Source organism: Lathyrus oleraceus, chromosome 4, assembly GCF_024323335.1.
Source record: "Lathyrus oleraceus cultivar Zhongwan6 chromosome 4, CAAS_Psat_ZW6_1.0, whole genome shotgun sequence".
Classification (NCBI taxonomy): Eukaryota; Viridiplantae; Streptophyta; class Magnoliopsida; order Fabales; family Fabaceae; genus Lathyrus; species Lathyrus oleraceus.
The window spans coordinates 103,623,844-103,641,825 of NC_066582.1; the positions used below are offsets into that span (position 1 = coordinate 103,623,844).

Here is a 17,982-nt window from a genome sequence, read left to right on the forward strand (position 1 = left end):
GGGTAAAAGAAATTCCGTTGCCGAGACTTGAATTCGGGTCTCTCGGGTGAGAGCCGAGTATCTTGACAAACTAAATTACAACCGATTTGTTTATCAATCGAAATCGTATTTTATTGATTGCCACGTAAAATACGCTAGTTTATATCAACATCAACAAAACTAATAAGTTGTTACTTCGAACTTAATATCTTCTAGAATTGGTGGAGTAAACGAAAGTTAAATATTTTATCTTAGGTTAATATTTCATTTTTTTAAAATAAGAGTAAACTAACTACTCGGGTGCTATAGCGAAACTGATTGTAAAAGAGGGTAAATCAGCAACATTAAAAGCACCTTTTGAGAGGTCCGTTTGATATCAAAAAACTGCTCAGCAACAGGCGGACAAGTAGGGAATGTCGGGGTAAACCTGAAAAGTTTGGGCAGAGCCGGAGCTAAACATTGGCGAGGCAAGCGTGCGGTAGTAAGAAGGGTAGTTATGAACCCTGTAGACTATCCACATGGGGGTGGTGAAGGGAGGGCGCCAATTGGTAGAAAAATCCCCTCAACTCCTTGGGGTTATACTGCACTTGGAAGAAGAACTAGAAAAATGAATAAATATAGTGATAATTTGGTTCTTCATCACCGTAGTAAATAGTCAGTGGAGCGTAGAGAAAATAGATTTTGTTTCTTTGTCTTTACAAAAGGAAAGAGCAATTTACTATGACATTATATGATTTTCTTTTTTTAGAGATTCTACATTTTATTTTAAAAAATTTGAAATATAAAATATAAGAGAAAAAATTCACTTTTTTACAAATTATAAGAGGAATAATTAACAACTATGACACGTTCACGAAAAAAAAATCCTTTTGTAGAGAATAGTTTATTAAGAAAAATAAAGAAGCTTAATACAAAAGAAGAAAAGGCAATAATAAAAACGTGGTCCCGAAAATCTACCATTTTACCTATAATGATTGGGCATACCATTGCTATCCATAATGGAAAATAGCATTTATGAGTTAATATAACACATCGTATGGTGGGCCATAAATTGGTAGAATTTTCACCTATTCTAAACTTCGGAGGATTTGCGAAAAATGATAATAAATCTCCTCGTTAAGATTTCTATTACCCTCCCATATTCATTTGAAGTTAAAAAATTCATATTCATAATTTTTCAATCGGAGGATAAAAAATGATAATGATTACCTACCGTTACCATTCATTGAGTGGCTGATTTGGTGGTTCTCAATCAACAACAAGTGTCGACCTATATGTCCTTATCATCCATTGAATCTTCCTTGATTCTCCTTTATTCATTCCGTTAAATGATAAATGAGGTTTGATTTAATGGCGAATTTGAAATTTAATAAAAATAAATTCCGTTGCCGGGACTTGAACCCGGGTCTCTCGGGTGAGAGCCGAGTATCCTGACCAACTAGACTACAACGGATTTGTTTTTCAGTAGAAATCTTATTTTATTTATTGCCACGTTAAATACAATAGTTTATATCAACATCAACAAAATTAATAAGTTGTTACTTCGAATTTAATATCTTGTAGAATTGGTGGAGTAAACGAAAGTTAAATTTTTTATCTTAGGTTAATATTTCATTTTTTATAAATAAGAGTAAAGTACAAAAGTCATCTCAAATCAAATAAGAACAAGTAAAAAAGAAAATAATTACTTAAGATTAAATGAAAATAAACAAGATAAAAGTAAAATAATGAAAAAACTTCGTTCAATCAATAATACAAATACTAACTACAATTTAATGATTTCGTGACATTTTTCTTCTTTCTGCCGTATATTAATTATATTTTTTTAGTGAATGAGTATGTTGATTCTAAAATTTGTAAGTTACGATAAAATTAATCTTTACATTATTTGAAAAATAGCTAAATAGGTTTTAATTTATATTATTTTAAGCATATTACTTTGTTTAAGCCCATATATGTATCGGCCCATGTTCATTTATGTTGTTATTATTTTTAGGAGATAGGCTTAAGTTAATTGATTCAACTGATGTGGTAGCCATTGTTACACCTTTCCTATTGATTCAACTGATGTGGTTTCCATTGTTACACCTTTCCTATTGATTCAACTGATGTGGTAGCCATTGTTACACCTTTCCTTTTGCGTCTTCTTTTCGTTTATAAAATTCTTGACGAATCTTCCTTGATTCTCTAATCTTCATTATTTATCTGTTTAACATTGAATAACGAGGCTTGATTTAATGGCGAATTTGAAAGTTAATAAAAGAAATTCCGTTGCCAGGACTTGAACCCGGGTAAAAGAAATTCCGTTGCCGTGACTTGAATCCGGGTCTCTCGGGTGAGAGCCGAGTATCCTGACAAACTAAATTACAACCGATTTGTTTATCAATCGAAATCGTATTTTATTTATTGCCACGTAAAATACGATAGTTTATATCAACATCAACAAAATTAATAAGTTGTTACTTCGAACTTAATATCTTCTAGAATTGGTGGAGTAAACGAAAGTTAAATATTTTATCTTAGGTTAATATTTCATTTTTTTAAAATAAGAGTAAACTAACTACTCGGGTGCTGTAGCGAAACTGATTGCAAAAGAGGGTAAATCAGCAACATTAAAAGCACCTTTTGAGAGGTCCGTTTGATATCAAAAAACTACTCAGCAACAGGCGGACAGGTAGGGAATGTCGGGGTAAACCTGAAAAGTTTGGGCAGAGCCGGAGCTAAACATTGGCGAGGCAAGCGTGCGGTAGTAAGAAGGGTAGTTATGAACCCTGTAGACTATCCACATGGGGTGGTGAAGGGAAGGCGCCAATTGGTAGAAAAAACCACTCAACTCCTTGGGGTTATATTGCACTTGGATGAAGAACTAGAAAAATGAATAAATATAGTGATAATTTGGTTCTTAATCACCGTAGTAAATAGTCAGTGGAGCGTAGAGAAAATAGAATTTGTTTCTTTGTCTTTACAAAATAAAAGAGCAATTTACTATGACATTATATGATTTTCTTTTTTTAGAGATTCTACATTTTATTTTAAAAATTTTGAAATATAAAATATAAGAGAAAAAATTCACTTTTTTAAAAATTATAAGAGGAATAATTAACAACTATGACACGTTCACGAAAAAAAATCCTTTTGTAGAGAATCATTTATTAAGAAAAATAAAGAAGCTTAATAAAAAAGAAGAAAAGGCAATAATAAAAACGTGGTCCAGAAAATCTACCATTTTACCTATAATGATTGGGCATACCATTGCTATCCATAATGGAAAATTGCATTTATGAGTTAATATAACACATTGTATGGTGGGCCGTAAATTGGTAGAATTTTCACCTACTGTAAACTTCGGAGGATTTGCGAAAAATGATAATAAATCTCGTCGTTAAGATTTCTATTACCCTACCACATTCATTTGAAGTTACAAAATTCATATTCATAATTTTTCAATCGGAGGATCAAAAATGATAATATTTAATCTACCGTTACCATCTTCCTTGAATCTCCTTTATTCATTCCGTTAAATGATAAATGAGGCTTGATTTAATGGCGAATTTGAAATTTAATAAAATTAAATTCCATTGCTTGGATTTGAACCCAGGTCTCTCGGGTGATAGCCTAGTATACTGACAAACTAGACTACAACAAATTTTTTTATAGTCGAAATCTTATGTTATTTATTGCCATGTTAAATAGAATAGTTTACACCAACATCAACAAAATTAATAAGTTGTTACTTCGAATTTAATATCTTGTAGAATTGGTGGAGTAATCGAAAGTTAAATTTTTTATCTTAGGATAATATTTCATTTTTTTTTAAATAAGAGTAAACTACAAAAGTCATCTCAAATCAAATAACACCAAGTAAAAAAGAAAATAATTACTTAAGATTAAAGGACAATAAACAAGATAAAAGTAAAATAATGAGAAAACTTCGTTCAATCAATAATACAAATACTAACTACAATTTAATGATTTCGTGACATTTTTCTTCTTTCTGTCGTATATTAATTATATTTTTTTAGTGAATGAGTATGTTGATTCTAAAATTTGTAAGTTACGATAAAATTAATCTTTACATTATTTGAAAAATAGCTAAATAGTTTTTTAATTTATATTATTTTAAGCATATTACTTTGTTTAAGCCCATATATGTATCGGCCCATGTTCATTTATGTTGTTATTATTTTTAGGAGATAGGCTTAAGTTAATTGATTCAACTGATGTGGTAGCCATTGTTACACCTTTCCCATTGATTCAAATGATGTGGTTTCCATTGTTACACCTTTCCTATTGATTCAACTGATGTGGTAGCCATTGTTACACCATTCCTTTTGCGTCTTCTTTTCGTTTATAAAATTATTGATGAATCTTCCTTGATTCTCTGATCTTCATTCTTTATCTGTTTAACATTGAATAATGAGGCTCGACTTAATGGCGAATTTGAAAGTTAATAAAAGAAATTCCGTTGCCAGGACTTGACTCGGGTAAAAGAAATTTCGTTGCCGAGACTTGAATCCGGTTCTCTCGGGTGAGAGCCGAGTATCCTGACAAACTAAATTACAACCGATTTGTTTATCAATCGAAATCGTATTTTATTTATTGCCACGTAAAATACGATAGTTTATATCAACATCAACAAAATTAATAAGTTGTTACTTCGAACTTAATATCTTCTAGATTTGGTGGAGTAAACGAAAGTTAAATATTTTATCTTAGGTTAATATTTCATTTTTTAAAAATAAGAGTAAACTAACTACTCGGGTGCTGTAGCGAAACTAATTGCAAAAGAGGGTAAATCAGCAAATTTAAAAGCACCTTTTGAGAGGTCCGTTTGATATCAAAAAACTGCTCAGCAACATACGGACAGGTAGGGAATGTCGGGGTAAACCTGAAAAGTTTGGGCAGAGCCGGAGCTAAACATTGGCGAGGCAAGCGTGCGGTAGTAAGAGGGGTAATTATGAACCCGGTAGACTATCCACATGGGGGTGGTGAAGGGAGGGCGCCAATTGGTAGAAAAAACCCCTCAACTCCTTGGGGTTATACTGCACTTGGAAGAAGAACTAGAAAAATGAATAAATATAGTGATAATTTGGTTCTTCATCGCCGTAGTAAATAGTGAGTGGAACATAGAGAAAATAGAATTTGTTTCTTTGTCTTTACAAAAGAAAAGAGCAATTTACTATGACATTATATGATTTTCTTTTTTTAGAGATTCTACATTTTATTTTAAAAATTTTGAAATATAAAATATAAGAGAAAAAATTCACTTTTTTACAAATTATAAGAGGAATAATTAAGAACTATGACACGTTCACGAAAAAAAAATCCTTCTGTAGAGAATCATTTTTTAAGAAAAATAAAGAAGCTTAATACAAAAGAAGAAAAGGCAATAATAAAAACGTGGTCCAGAAAATCTACCATTTTACCTATAATGATTGGGCATACCATTGCTATCCATAATGGAAAAGAGCATTTATGAGTTAATATAACACATCGTATGGTGGGCCATAAATTGGTAGAATTTTCACCTACTCTAAACTTCGGAGGATTTGCGAAAAATGATAATAAATCTCGTCGTTAAGATTTCTATTACCCTACCACATTCATTTGAAGTTACAAAATTCATATTCATAATTTTTCAATCGGAGGATCAAAAATGATAATATTTACCTACCGTTACCATTCATTGAGTGGCTGATTTGGTGGTTCTCAATCAACAACAAGTGTCGACCTATATGTCCTTATCATCCATTGAATCTTCCTTGATTCTCCTTTATTCATTCTTTATCCATTGAATGATAAATGAGGCTTGATTTAATGGCGAATTTGAAATTTAATAAAAATAAATTCCGTTGCCGGTATTAGAGATATAAGATAGTATTATATTCTACTGTAGCTAATATGCTTAGCTGTCATTCTATTTGTTATAGTTTGTTACTCTTGCTAGTATATATAAGCACCTACTATAACTTCTTCAAATAATTGAATATAATAACAGAATTCCTCTTCACTTTTATTTCCTAATTCTAACATGGTATCTAGAGCTTCTTTTGCGATCTAGCGCTTCCATGGCATCACCGTTTAATTCTGAGGGTGTTTTCCCTCTTCTCATGTCAAACTCTCTCATCTCATCTCCGTTAAGCTGGATGATAAGAACTTCAAACAATGGAAACAACAAATTGATGGTGTGATTCGCGGCCACAAGCTCCAGCGGTTCGTGACGGCGCCGCTTGTGCCTCCACGTTTTACTCCTGGTACCGATCCTGTTACCGGTGACGCAAATCCAGAGTTTCTTGATTGGGAACAACAGGATGTGCTCATCTGCACCTGGTTGCTTTCTACGATCTCCGATTCGCTCCTTCCAAAACTCGTGGATTGCACATACTCATGGCAAGTGTGGTCTGAAGTTCATTGTTACTTCAACACCTTGCTCACCACTAAGGCGCGTCAACTATGATCTGAGTTATGAAACCTGACGAAAGGATCCCGCACAATCACGGAATTTGTTGTCCGCGTTCTTGAAATCAGTGAGTCCTTGGTTTCGATCGGAGATCCTGTCCCTCATCGTAACCTAATTGAAGTCGTGCTTGACGCTCTCCCTGAAGAATACGATCCTATTGTTGCTGCGATGAATAGCAAAGAAGATCTATGTTCGTTGGATGAACTTGAGTCGAGTCTTCTTGCTCACGAATCGCGTATTGAAAAGAATTGTAAAGTTGTTCTCACTGAATTTGTGACTGTGAATCTCACACAGGCTTCGCCGCCATCAGCACCACCCTTAACTGAGCTCTCCGGTGTTGATTTGATCCCTAATTTTCCTACTGGAACTAGTCATGTGACTGCCAACTCTGAAAATCATGGTTATGGTTCACGCGGTGGTCGTAATGGTCGTGGTGGTGGCCGTTCCGGTCGTGGTGGAGGTCGATTTGGGAAGGTTTCATGCCAGATATGTCATAAATCTGGACATGATGCCTCTGTATGCTACCACAGATACTCTTATTCAGGTGCTCCTTTCGTTCCTTCACCAAGAGCTCCCTTCAATCCTTACATGATGGCACCATGAGCTCCCTCTTATCCTCCCTCCTTTGGATATCCCGCTGCTCCACGGCCAACACCACCTAGGCATTCTCAACCACAAGCTTTTCTCACAGGTTCAGATTCTGGCTTCAACAACCAGTTGTGGTACCCTGATTCAGGTGCGTCTCACCATGTCATGCCTGATGCTTCAAATTTGTCTGATGCTTCCTCGTTGACTGGAGCTGAACAAGTGTATATGGGAAATGGGAAAGGTTTGTGCATTAACTCTATAGGTTCCATGAATTTCCCTTTATCCAATCATCCTAACTCATCTCTAATGCTTCATAACCTTCTTCTTGTTCCTCACATCACTAAGAACCTTATGAGTGTCAGTAAATTTGCACAAGATAACCGTGTTTTCTTTGAGTTTCATCCTCAGGGTTGTCTTGTTAAATCGTAGGATTCTTCTGAAGTTCTTCTTCGTGGCACTGTTGGAGCCGATGGACTCTACAACTTTATCAATCCCGTTTTGTCTCTGTCCAAGTTTCATAGTTATAACTCTTGTAATAATCTTAGTTCCACTTGTAATTCAGCTACTTTTAGCAATTGTATCTCCTCTTGTAATCCTGTTTCCCATATTAATGAAATTACCACTGGTTCTAGTTTACAGTCTTCTCCTACAGCTCATGTTTCTACTGTTAATATTTCTAATTCTCATTCATCTGTCCCCTGTTCCACCTCCATCTCTGATAGCAAATATATATTATGGCATACAAGACTTGGCCACCCCCATCACCAAGCTCTTGCTGAAGTTCTTAAAATATGCAATGTGCCAATTCCTCATAAACCTCCCACTGCCTCATGTTCTGCTTGCTGCTTGGGCAAGTCTCTCGACTTCCATCCTCCCTCTCTACCACTGTTTATCACCATCCCTTTGAACTTGTTGTCTGTGATCTATGGGGGCCTGCACCCATTCACTCCTCAGGTGGTTATACATATTTTCTCACCTGTGTTGATGCGTTTTCTAAATTTGTTTGGGTCTTTCCTCTTCGGTTAAAATCTGATACCCTCACCCAATTCATTCACTTCAAAACCATGGTCGAACTCCAATTTAATTTCAAAATTAAAGGAGTTCAAAGTGATGGAGGTGGTGAGTTCAAGCCTTTCACCAAATATCTTACTGAGTTAGGTATTGTCCATCGCTTCACCTGTCCCTATACTCATCATCAAAATGGTATATGTCATACCCCAAAAATTACCCATCATTTTTCCTAAAAAAAAAAAAAAAAAAAAAAAAAAAAACGAAAAAAAAAAAAAAAAAACAAAAAAAAAAACAAAAAAGAAAAAGAAAAAAAAAAGAAAAAAAATTTAATTAATTAAATAATTAAAATAAATATATAAATAAAATATAACAAATTATTTTGGACTTGGGTCTCCCTCATTTCAAGCCCATTACCCACGAAATTAGTCTATAAATACTGAAGTTTCAGTAGAGGAAAGGACGGGGAGTTAGACTTGGAGTTTACATTGGGAGATTCACTGGAGAAAGAAGGAAGAGAAGCAAAACACTCTGAGGTTTCCTTGGAACAAAACCTTGAGGAAAAAGAAAGAGAGAGAACAGAGAAGGACGGATAGAAACTTTGGCATAGGAACCCTGCCTACCCGGAGAATTCAGAGTAAAGAAACCCTGAAGGCAGCCCATCTGCACCGAAGCCATCGCCGTCCAATTCCCGCTGCCTAACTTATTCTGATACTACAAGTGGTCAATCCCTTCAACCTTGAATTGGCAAACAGGTTTGCGTATCTCTATTGTTTATACTTTCAATTGGCCATATTGATCGCTCGACTGGGTGAGTCGAGAATGGGATACAAACTGCAAGTGCACAGTTCTATCGCGTAGTTTTAAAAGATATCGATCCCACAGGGACTTATGAATCGATGTACCGTTATCTAAGGTTACTACGTAAATCTAAGGTGAAAATGTTTGATTGTTTGGGGAAAGGAGCTAAGAGCTAAACTAATATCTAGATTAAATATTAATAAAACGGATATCGGTATGTAGTTCGTCAAAACTAGGGAATCAATTCCTTGTCGGTCTCTCGGTTTTAAAAATAATCGTTTCGACTAACTTTATTGGTTAAAGGTTTTATCTCAAACTCTCGCTCTGTTGAAGGAACCATGATCTTATGTTAATGTTGCTGTCACTTATAATTAAGTCAAAAATCATATTTTGAAAACAATAAAGTTGCAGAAACTCTTTTTAAGAAAATACTGACCGTTTTAAAACACCCTTATCTCAAACTCTCGCTCTGTTGACTTAGGTTATACAATTAAATCTAAATGCTTAACTCTCGTCCTCACATTCAATCTTTAAAAATACTTTTTGGAAAAAGGTCAGAATTTAATTAATTCTAAAACTTGCTCTCGCCCTGAGATAGATTTAATGACTAACTTACACTGTCCAGTTAAAACCTCAAACTCTCGCTCTGTTGGTTTCAACTTCTTTATGCCTTTTACTTTTGTAAAAAATCTTGTTATTAAACCTGTAAGTTAAGACCATAAAAAGATTGATTCTGATTTTAAGTTTGAATAGACCGACTTAGTCTTGACCCCTTATTCTGCTTACTTTACATACCGATACCTAGGCAAATTAGCCAGACATGCTAACTAAATAATAATTATTATCATGCATACACAGACTCATTTCAGGCAGGCAATGTAAATAAACAGTAGAATAAAACATTAAAAATTAAATAACTATTAAAGAACCTGAATGCGTAATACAATGGTCTTTGAACACTCCTCCACAAGCCGGTAGGATTTGTTCTTCGATTCTTCAATTAAACAGTAAATTAAATCAAGGAAATAAAAAAAACTCGAATATAACGTAAGGTTAATCCGGTATAAAGTTGCACAGTAGTTTCCGGTGTAGAAACTACTACGCGAAAAATATCTAAAAGCTAAGAACGGGGGAAAATAAATTGCAAGGGAAAAAAAAAACAAAGCTTGCAAAATAAATAAATAAAGTGAACGATGCTGGAAAGGAAGAAAAATAGGCAAAGGCGTGAAAAATAAATTTGGCAGAGCTTCCGCAAAACTGAGCGTGCAAAAACTGTGTGTCTGGAAGTTCCCAATTTGCTGCTATTTATAAGCTGCTGGTGTAACCACTTTTCAAGGGTTTCCGCGTGCATGGTAGTAGGCTTCCGAGGGTTAAGCGTGCGTGGAAGTGGGCTTCAACGTGGTCAGTTGAGTTCCTTGCGCCAAAAATATAGAGGACTGGTGTGACGTCCGTCACACCATGTGTGACGTCCGTCACAAGGTTACTTCGCGTGACGCTCGTCACGCGTCCTGTGACGTCCGTCACAGGCACAGCATTGGTGACTTGTGCGCTTTGGGCTGGGCTTTGGCCTTTGGTTCCTTTTCTCTCCTTTTTGTTGCTTTTTACACCTCCTTTTCTTCCCTTTTTCACTTTTGCTTCAAAATGGGTACCTGATGTAAATAGAAAAGAAATACTGCATAATATCTGATGAAATGGGATAAATTAGCGTAAATGATAAAATAATTTAATTGAATTAAGTCTTAAAATGTGATATAGTTTCGTGTTATCACATATCTACATATATAATGCATCATGATTAAATGTTGATATATAATTTGCTTTCGTATGGGAATTTAAATATGCCTGAATACCCTGAATGTTTGACCATGTTATTCCTGTGATAAAATGCCATAAAATTCAAAGTTCCTAACATGGGGCTGTTTTCAAATTCAAAATCCGTGGCCTTCGCTAGGCGAGGCAGAGGCGAACGAGACAGTACCTGATTCTTCTAGTCTGTTTTTTTTATGTTTTTATCATAGTCATGCATTATTCATCCTATCCTATTTATTGTTGTGATATTTCTCCGGTGTAATCTTCGATTGCACCCTGATTTGGTGTTCTGACATGTTTCTTTTTTTGAGTTTCGTAAAGGTTCACATATCCCAGGAAAAGGTTATTGGCTAGGTATTCCACTTTATTTGTGGGATACCCTTGTGGAGTTTCACCCTAAATTAATTTTTTAATGTATTAATTTCTAATGTATTAATTTTTTAATATATTATTTTTAATAATTTTAATGTGGAGTTTCATCCTAATTATATAATTAATTGTAAAACTTTGCCTTTGAATAAGTGATCTTGGACCTCTCTTTGTTGCCTTACGATTACGATATTACGGTCATGTCCCGCGAACGTGGGGATACCCTTAGCAAAGACCCTTCGGTTAAATCATCATAAAATAAATTATAGTCCCTCGGATGTTGCCTTCGAATATACAACTTTGTCCCTCGATGACCCTCCGATGTTGCCTACGGTTAAAAGATGATAGTCCCTTCGAATGCTAAGATATCCTCGTAACTGTTGCCTTCAATGACCTATCGATGACCCTACGATGACCCTTAAACATCCAAAGGATAAAACTACTTATTTCTCAATAATAAGGACAGTTTACCCTCATAAGGATAGGAAATGCTCATAAAGACCTTGGGTCGGTATAACTCTTAATTGTTGGCTCACAATCTAAAAACAATTTTCACACCTCACACCTTTCAAAATATCTTTAGAAAATCACCACTTGGTATATATTCATACTAGAATCATTACCGAGTTATATTTTTCTAAATAATTTCCAAAACTAAACGAGATAACTACTTTGTATATATTCATACAAGAATCATTACAAAGTTAAATTCTCTTTCCAAAAACAATTTTCCAAACAATTCACAAACACTTTTTTTCAGACAAAAAATAATATAAGTGATCGAGCAATTAAGAGCTCATGGATAACCATGGATACAAAGGGTGCTAACACCTTCCCTTTGTATAATGTACCTCCCGAACCCAAAATCTAAATTAAGGTCTTTCCTGTTCTTTTCCACCTTTCCTTATTGGATAAAAGAAAAGTCGGTGGCGACTCTTGCTAACCGCGACATTGCGATAAAAAACACAAAAAGTCCAGTTCACCGTATGACAGAACTGGCGACTCTGCTGGGGACCCTAAATATTTAAAAAGAGAGGTTACCTTAAAAACAAGATCACTTATTCAATTTGTCTGATTTATTTTTAAGGGATTGCTTGGGTATGTTATGCTTGAGTGAAAGATCCTACACCCGGATCTAGTGTACCTTAGGTAAGTAGCAAGAGATCATCGCGACTGTCCGGCGTATACTGGAATGGTCAAAATGATGGCTACGGTTAATGTGGCACTTTGGATGTCCTGATGTTCCTCATGTTAGTTGAGGAAATATTTGGCATTCGCGTGGTGTCATAAAAGCATTAACCAGACCTTTAGAACCCTAATTGACTCATCCTGGCCATTAGAAAGTAGTGAGATAACTGGCTTCGGTTCCGACTGGAGTTGGTTGAGACTCGATACTACACTCTTTGAGATTGGACTTTAGGGAAGCTTCGGTCAACCACTTGGTGTTGCACTGAAGTGGACTTAAGGAAAGGTCAATGATTTGAGATCCTTCTAGAACCCGGTTACTATTCTAAGACAGGTTGAACCAACCAAACTTCAGTGGGGGGGTATTTACCTATGGAACTCACGCAAGCCTTAAAACCTAGGAATGATTGTTGTGTGACTTGCTTGTGCTTGTTATTTATCTAACAACATGCATCATAACAACATAACATCATAACATCATGGCATTGTACTAACCATTTCAAGGATTTAGGGATTTAACTCTGCTAAAAAAAAACAGAAAAACAAAAACAAAAGCAAAAACAAAAAGAAAAGAAAAAAAAAAGCTCTTTTTGTTAGTTTATGCAAAGTTAAATCCCGAAAGCCCTTGAAAACATTTCATACATTGCATTGCATCGCATAACAGGTATTCTAAAGGATCAGTGTTCTCACGATTTTCCAATCAAACAGATTCCAGCAGATTCAAACAGATTGAACAATGGCTCTCGAACAAACTGTCAAAGATCTCCAGGCCCAGAATGCTCAATTCCAGGAAATGATGCTGAGCTTATCTAAGGGGCAGGAAGAACTGAAAGCTCTTTTGATGGAGAAGAAGAAGGACCAGAAACCTGTGGGTTACATCAACCCGGGAGAAGGCTTAAGGGACAGGTTACAGGAGTCAAGATTAGAATTCCGAAGGATTCAGAAGAAGAGACCGAGAATGATTCGGAAGATGAGAATCCTAATCTCGTCAATTCTGAGGACGACGATGAAGATTATGAACATGAACAGTACTCTCCGAAGGATGATAAGTACAAGTTGCTGGAAGAACGTATGCTAGCTATGGAGGGGCAGAAAGTGCCCGGTCTGGATTTCGAAAACTTGGGTCTGGTCTCTGATGTGGTCATTCCCCGCAAATTCAAGGTTCCCATTTTCACTAAGTATGATGGTGCCTCTTGTCCTCAGATGCATCTAAGGGCTTATGTGAGAAAGATTCAGCCGCACACTACTGATAAGAAACTGTGGATCCATTTCTTCCAAGAGAGTCTGTCTGGCACACAGTTAGAGTGGTATTATCAGCTTGAGAGCTCTAACATCCGCACATGGACTGATTTAGCAACAGCTTTCTACAAGCACTACCAGTATAATTCTGAGTTAGCGCCTACTCGGCTACAGCTACAAAATATGACTATGGGCTCTAAAGAAAGTTTCAAAGAATATGCTCAAAAGTGGAGAGATTTGGCTGGCAGAGTCAAACCCCCTATGACTGATCGAGAGTTAGTGGACATGTTCATGGGTACACTGACTGGCCCATTCTACAGCCATCTACTGGGAAGTTCCTCGTCAGGTTTCACTGAACTTATCTTGACAGGTGAACGGGTTGAAAGCGGCATTCGAAGTGGAAAGATACAGGCAGCTACTTCTGCAAGCACCAAAAAGTCCTATCAGGGAAAGAATGAATCAAATGCTGTGTACAGTGAGAGGAAGCATAACAAGAAGAATCGTGACCATACTGTTGGGGCAGTTACAATTGCCGCACCGCCATCTCAGAACTTCCAACACAGACAAGACAGGTCGAGAAGACAGTTTACCAAGATCAATATGACTTTAACCCAAGCACTGCAGAGTATGTTAAAGGCCAATTTGATTACCCTCAGAGGCCCTCCTGCAAATCCCAACACTACTTCTCCTCGTTATAATCCCAACGCCAGGTGTGCCTATCACTCCGATAGCCCCGGGCATGATACGAATGATTGCTGGTTGTTGAAGAACAAGATTCAGGATATGATCGACGCTGGAGAAATTGAATTTGATCCTACGGCGACCCCCAATGTCATCACAGCACCTATGCCTAATCATGACCAGAATGTTAATGTTGTGGACGACAATTCTCACGTTACTGACGTTGCTGATTTAGCATCTCCTCTCTTGATCGTTAAGAAGAATTTATTGCAAGCTGGTTTATTTCCAGGTTGTGCTGAAGATTGCGATCTCTGTGTACTCTGACCCAATGATTGTTTGACGTTGAAGAACGGCATTCAACGGCTGATGGATGATCGTACAATTCTATTTGAAAGGGTTCCTAAGGTGGACAACTCTATTGAAGAGGTATCTGTGATTGCTAGGTCCAAAGCTCCAGTGAAGATTACCGCTACTAGAGTGCCTGTGAAGATTACCGCTGAGCCCAAAGTGGCTCCCCTGATTATTACCGCACCTGGCCCCGTGCCATATTCCTCCAGCAAAGCTATTCCATGGAACTATGGAGGCGACGTTTACATCCATGGCATAAAGCAAGTTGGTAGTTCTGCTAATCCTAATGATATTGTGGGGACTAGTAAAGCTACTCGAAGTGGAAGGATCTACTCCCCAGAAATCTCACCTCCCGCTCCCGAAATTCGAGGAAAAAGACCAGTCAATCCTCCTCAGTCAGAGACATCGGTCGAAGTTACTTCTGAAGATGTTGCCAAACAGGAAATGGAAGAGATGCTGAAAATCATCCGTAAGAGCGATTTTGATGTAGTGGAACAATTGGGGCATACTCCGTCTAAAATCTCAATGTTGTCCTTGTTATTATCCTCTGAATCCCATGCCAATGCATTGATGAAATTCTTGAAGACCGCTCATGTGTCTCAAGAAACATCCGTCGATCAATTCGAACATTATGTTGCTAATTTGACTGTTGACAATGGCCTAGGCTTTTCCGATGCTGACCTGACGCCAGCAGGAAAGAATCACAATAAAGCTCTGCATATCTCCATCGAGTGTGAGGGGATCACCCTGGCTCACGTGTTGATCGACAACGGCTCTTCCTTGAATGTGCTCCCGAAAGCTGTACTCGATAAATTTGACTACAAAGGCATTGAACTGAAACCTAGTGATGTTGTGGTGCGTGCTTACGATGGTGCGAAGAGTGTTGTCTATGGTGAAGTGGTTCTCCCTATCAAGATAGGACCTCAAGTCTTCAACACTACCTTTCACGTGATGGACATTCGTCCCGCCTACTCCTGCTTGTTGGGGCGCCCTTGGATCCATGGGGCAGGTGCGGTAGCTTCGTCGCTTCATCAAAAGCTGAAGTATCCAATAGCAGGCATGGTCGTCACTGTATGTGGAGAAGAAGAGTATATTGTCAGTAGTGTGCAAGCCTTCAAATACGTCGAGATGGATGGTGAATTCTTTGAGACTCCTTCTCAGTCATTTGAAGTAGTTCCTCCACCCATTCCTGTCCTTAAGCCAACTCCCCTTGTGCCCAAGGTTGTTCGTGCTCCCCCTGTCATGATCTCTCTGAAAGATGCTCAAGCCGCGGTTGAAAATGGTGATCGTGCTGGTTGGGGTCAACTGATCAATGTACCGTACAAGTCTGATAAAGCTGGCCTGGGGTTTAACTCTGGAAAGATAGTCAAAAATCAGATTAATGCTATGGAAGATGCTGATAGTGATTGCGACTTGGATAGCTGGATTTTCCCAACAATTGGTGACGGACTCAACAATTGGAAGACTGAAGACATTATCCCGATTTCCTTTAGTCAGGAATCCCTATCCACTCTGGATCCTGTTGATAATAGTTCTACTACTGTTCATTATGACTTTGAAAAATCCGATCTACCGAGCCGAAGATGGAAGTGAGGAAGATTGTGAAGTACCTGAAGAACTTGCCAGAATGTTACTACAAGAAGAAAGGACTATACAGCCGCATGAGGAGTCAGTTGAGACTGTAAATCTGGGTACCGAGGTGGACAAGAGAGAAGTCAAAATAGGAGCAGGCTTGGAAATCAGTGTCAAAAGAAGATTGATTCAAATGCTACATGACTATGTGGAGATTTTTGCTTGGTCTTACGAAGACATGCCAGGGCTGGATACCGATATAGTAGTGCATCGTTTGCCGACGAAGGAAGATTGTCGTCCTGTTAAGCAAAAGGTTCGTCGCATGCGTCCTGAAATGTCCGAGAAAATCAAGGCCGAAGTCATGAAACAATTCGATGCTGGTTTTCTGGCGGTTACTTCTTATCCTCAATGGGTTGCTAATGTGGTACCAGTGCCAAAGAAGGATGGTAAGGTGCGAATGTGTGTGGATTACAGAGATTTGAATAGAGCGAGTCCCAAGGATGATTTCCCACTGCCACACATTGATGTTCTGGTAGACAACACCGCTCAACACAAGGTATTCTCCTTCATGGATGGATTCTCGGGTTATAACCAGATCAAAATGGCACCTGAGGACATGGAGAAGACTACGTTTGTGACGCAATGGGGCACCTTCTGTTATAAAGTAATGCCGTTTGGTTTAAAGAACGCAGGAGCAACGTACCAGCGTGCTATGGTGGTTTTGTTCCATGACATGATCCATCATGAAATAGAAGTATATGTGGACGATATGATAGCCAGGTCTCATACTGAAGAAGAACATCTCGATCATTTATACAAACTGTTTGAGAGGCTGAAGAAATATAAGTTGAGATTGAACCCGAACAAATGCACCTTTGGAGTAAGATCCGGTAAACTCTTGGGCTTTATTGTCAGTGGTAAAGGTATTGAGGTTGACCCGGCCAAGGTGAGAGCTATTCAAGAAATGCCAGTTCCCCGTACGGATAAAGAAGTCAGAGGTTTCTTGGGACGTTTGAATTACATTGCCCGATTTATTTCCCATTTGACCGCTACTTGCAAACCCATCTTCAAGTTACTGAGAAAAAATCAAGAGATGATATGGAATGATGAATGTCAAGAAGCTTTCGACAAAATCAAGAAGTACCTCCAAGAACCTCCGATTCTGGTACCACCAGTTGAGGGAAGACCTCTAATCATGTATTTGACTGTTTTAGAAAACTCAATGGGGTGCGTGTTGGGGCAACATGACGAGTCTGGTCGAAAAGAGCATGCCATATACTACCTTAGCAAAAAGTTTACCGACTGTGAAACAAGATACTCACTGCTTGAGAAAACTTGCTGTGCTTTGGCCTGGGCTGCTCGCCGACTAAGACAGTATATGTTGAATCACACCACTTTGTTGATTTCTAAGATGGATCCTATCAAATACATATTTGAGAAACCCGCCCTCTCCGGAAGAATAGCAAGATGGCAGATGATTTTAACAGAGTATGATATCCAGTATACCACCCAAAAAGCAATCAAAGGAAGCGTGCTAGCTGATCATTTGGCTCATCAGGCCGTGAATGATTATCAGTCTATGAATTTTGAGTTCCCAGATGAGGATGTCATGCTTGTTACTGATTATGAAGAACCTGGACCGAATGAAGGACCCGAAGTGGGATCCCGATGGACTATGGTTTTTGATGGATCGTCTAACGCATTGGGCAACGATATTGGCGTCGTGATCATTTCCCCCAAGGGTGGCCATACGCCTTTCACCGCTAGACTATGTTTTGAGTGTACCAACAATATGGCTGAGTATGAAGCATGTATTTTGGGACTCAGAGCTGCTATAGACCTGAGGATCAAGTTTTTGAGGGTGTATGGAGACTCAGCCTTAGTAATCAGTCAGGTCAAAGGAGAATGGGACACTAAACATCCGAACCTCATCCCCTATCGAG

General features: G+C 37.8%; 1 non-coding gene across 1 annotated transcript; it reads right to left on the reverse strand.

The window, feature by feature from the left end:
• Nucleotides 1-1,359: 1,359 nt before the first annotated feature.
• Nucleotides 1,360-1,432, reverse strand: TRNAE-CUC (transfer RNA glutamic acid (anticodon CUC)). Its single transcript has one exon. It is a non-coding gene; the product is annotated as a tRNA-Glu (tRNA).
• Nucleotides 1,433-17,982: the final 16,550 nt, after the last annotated feature.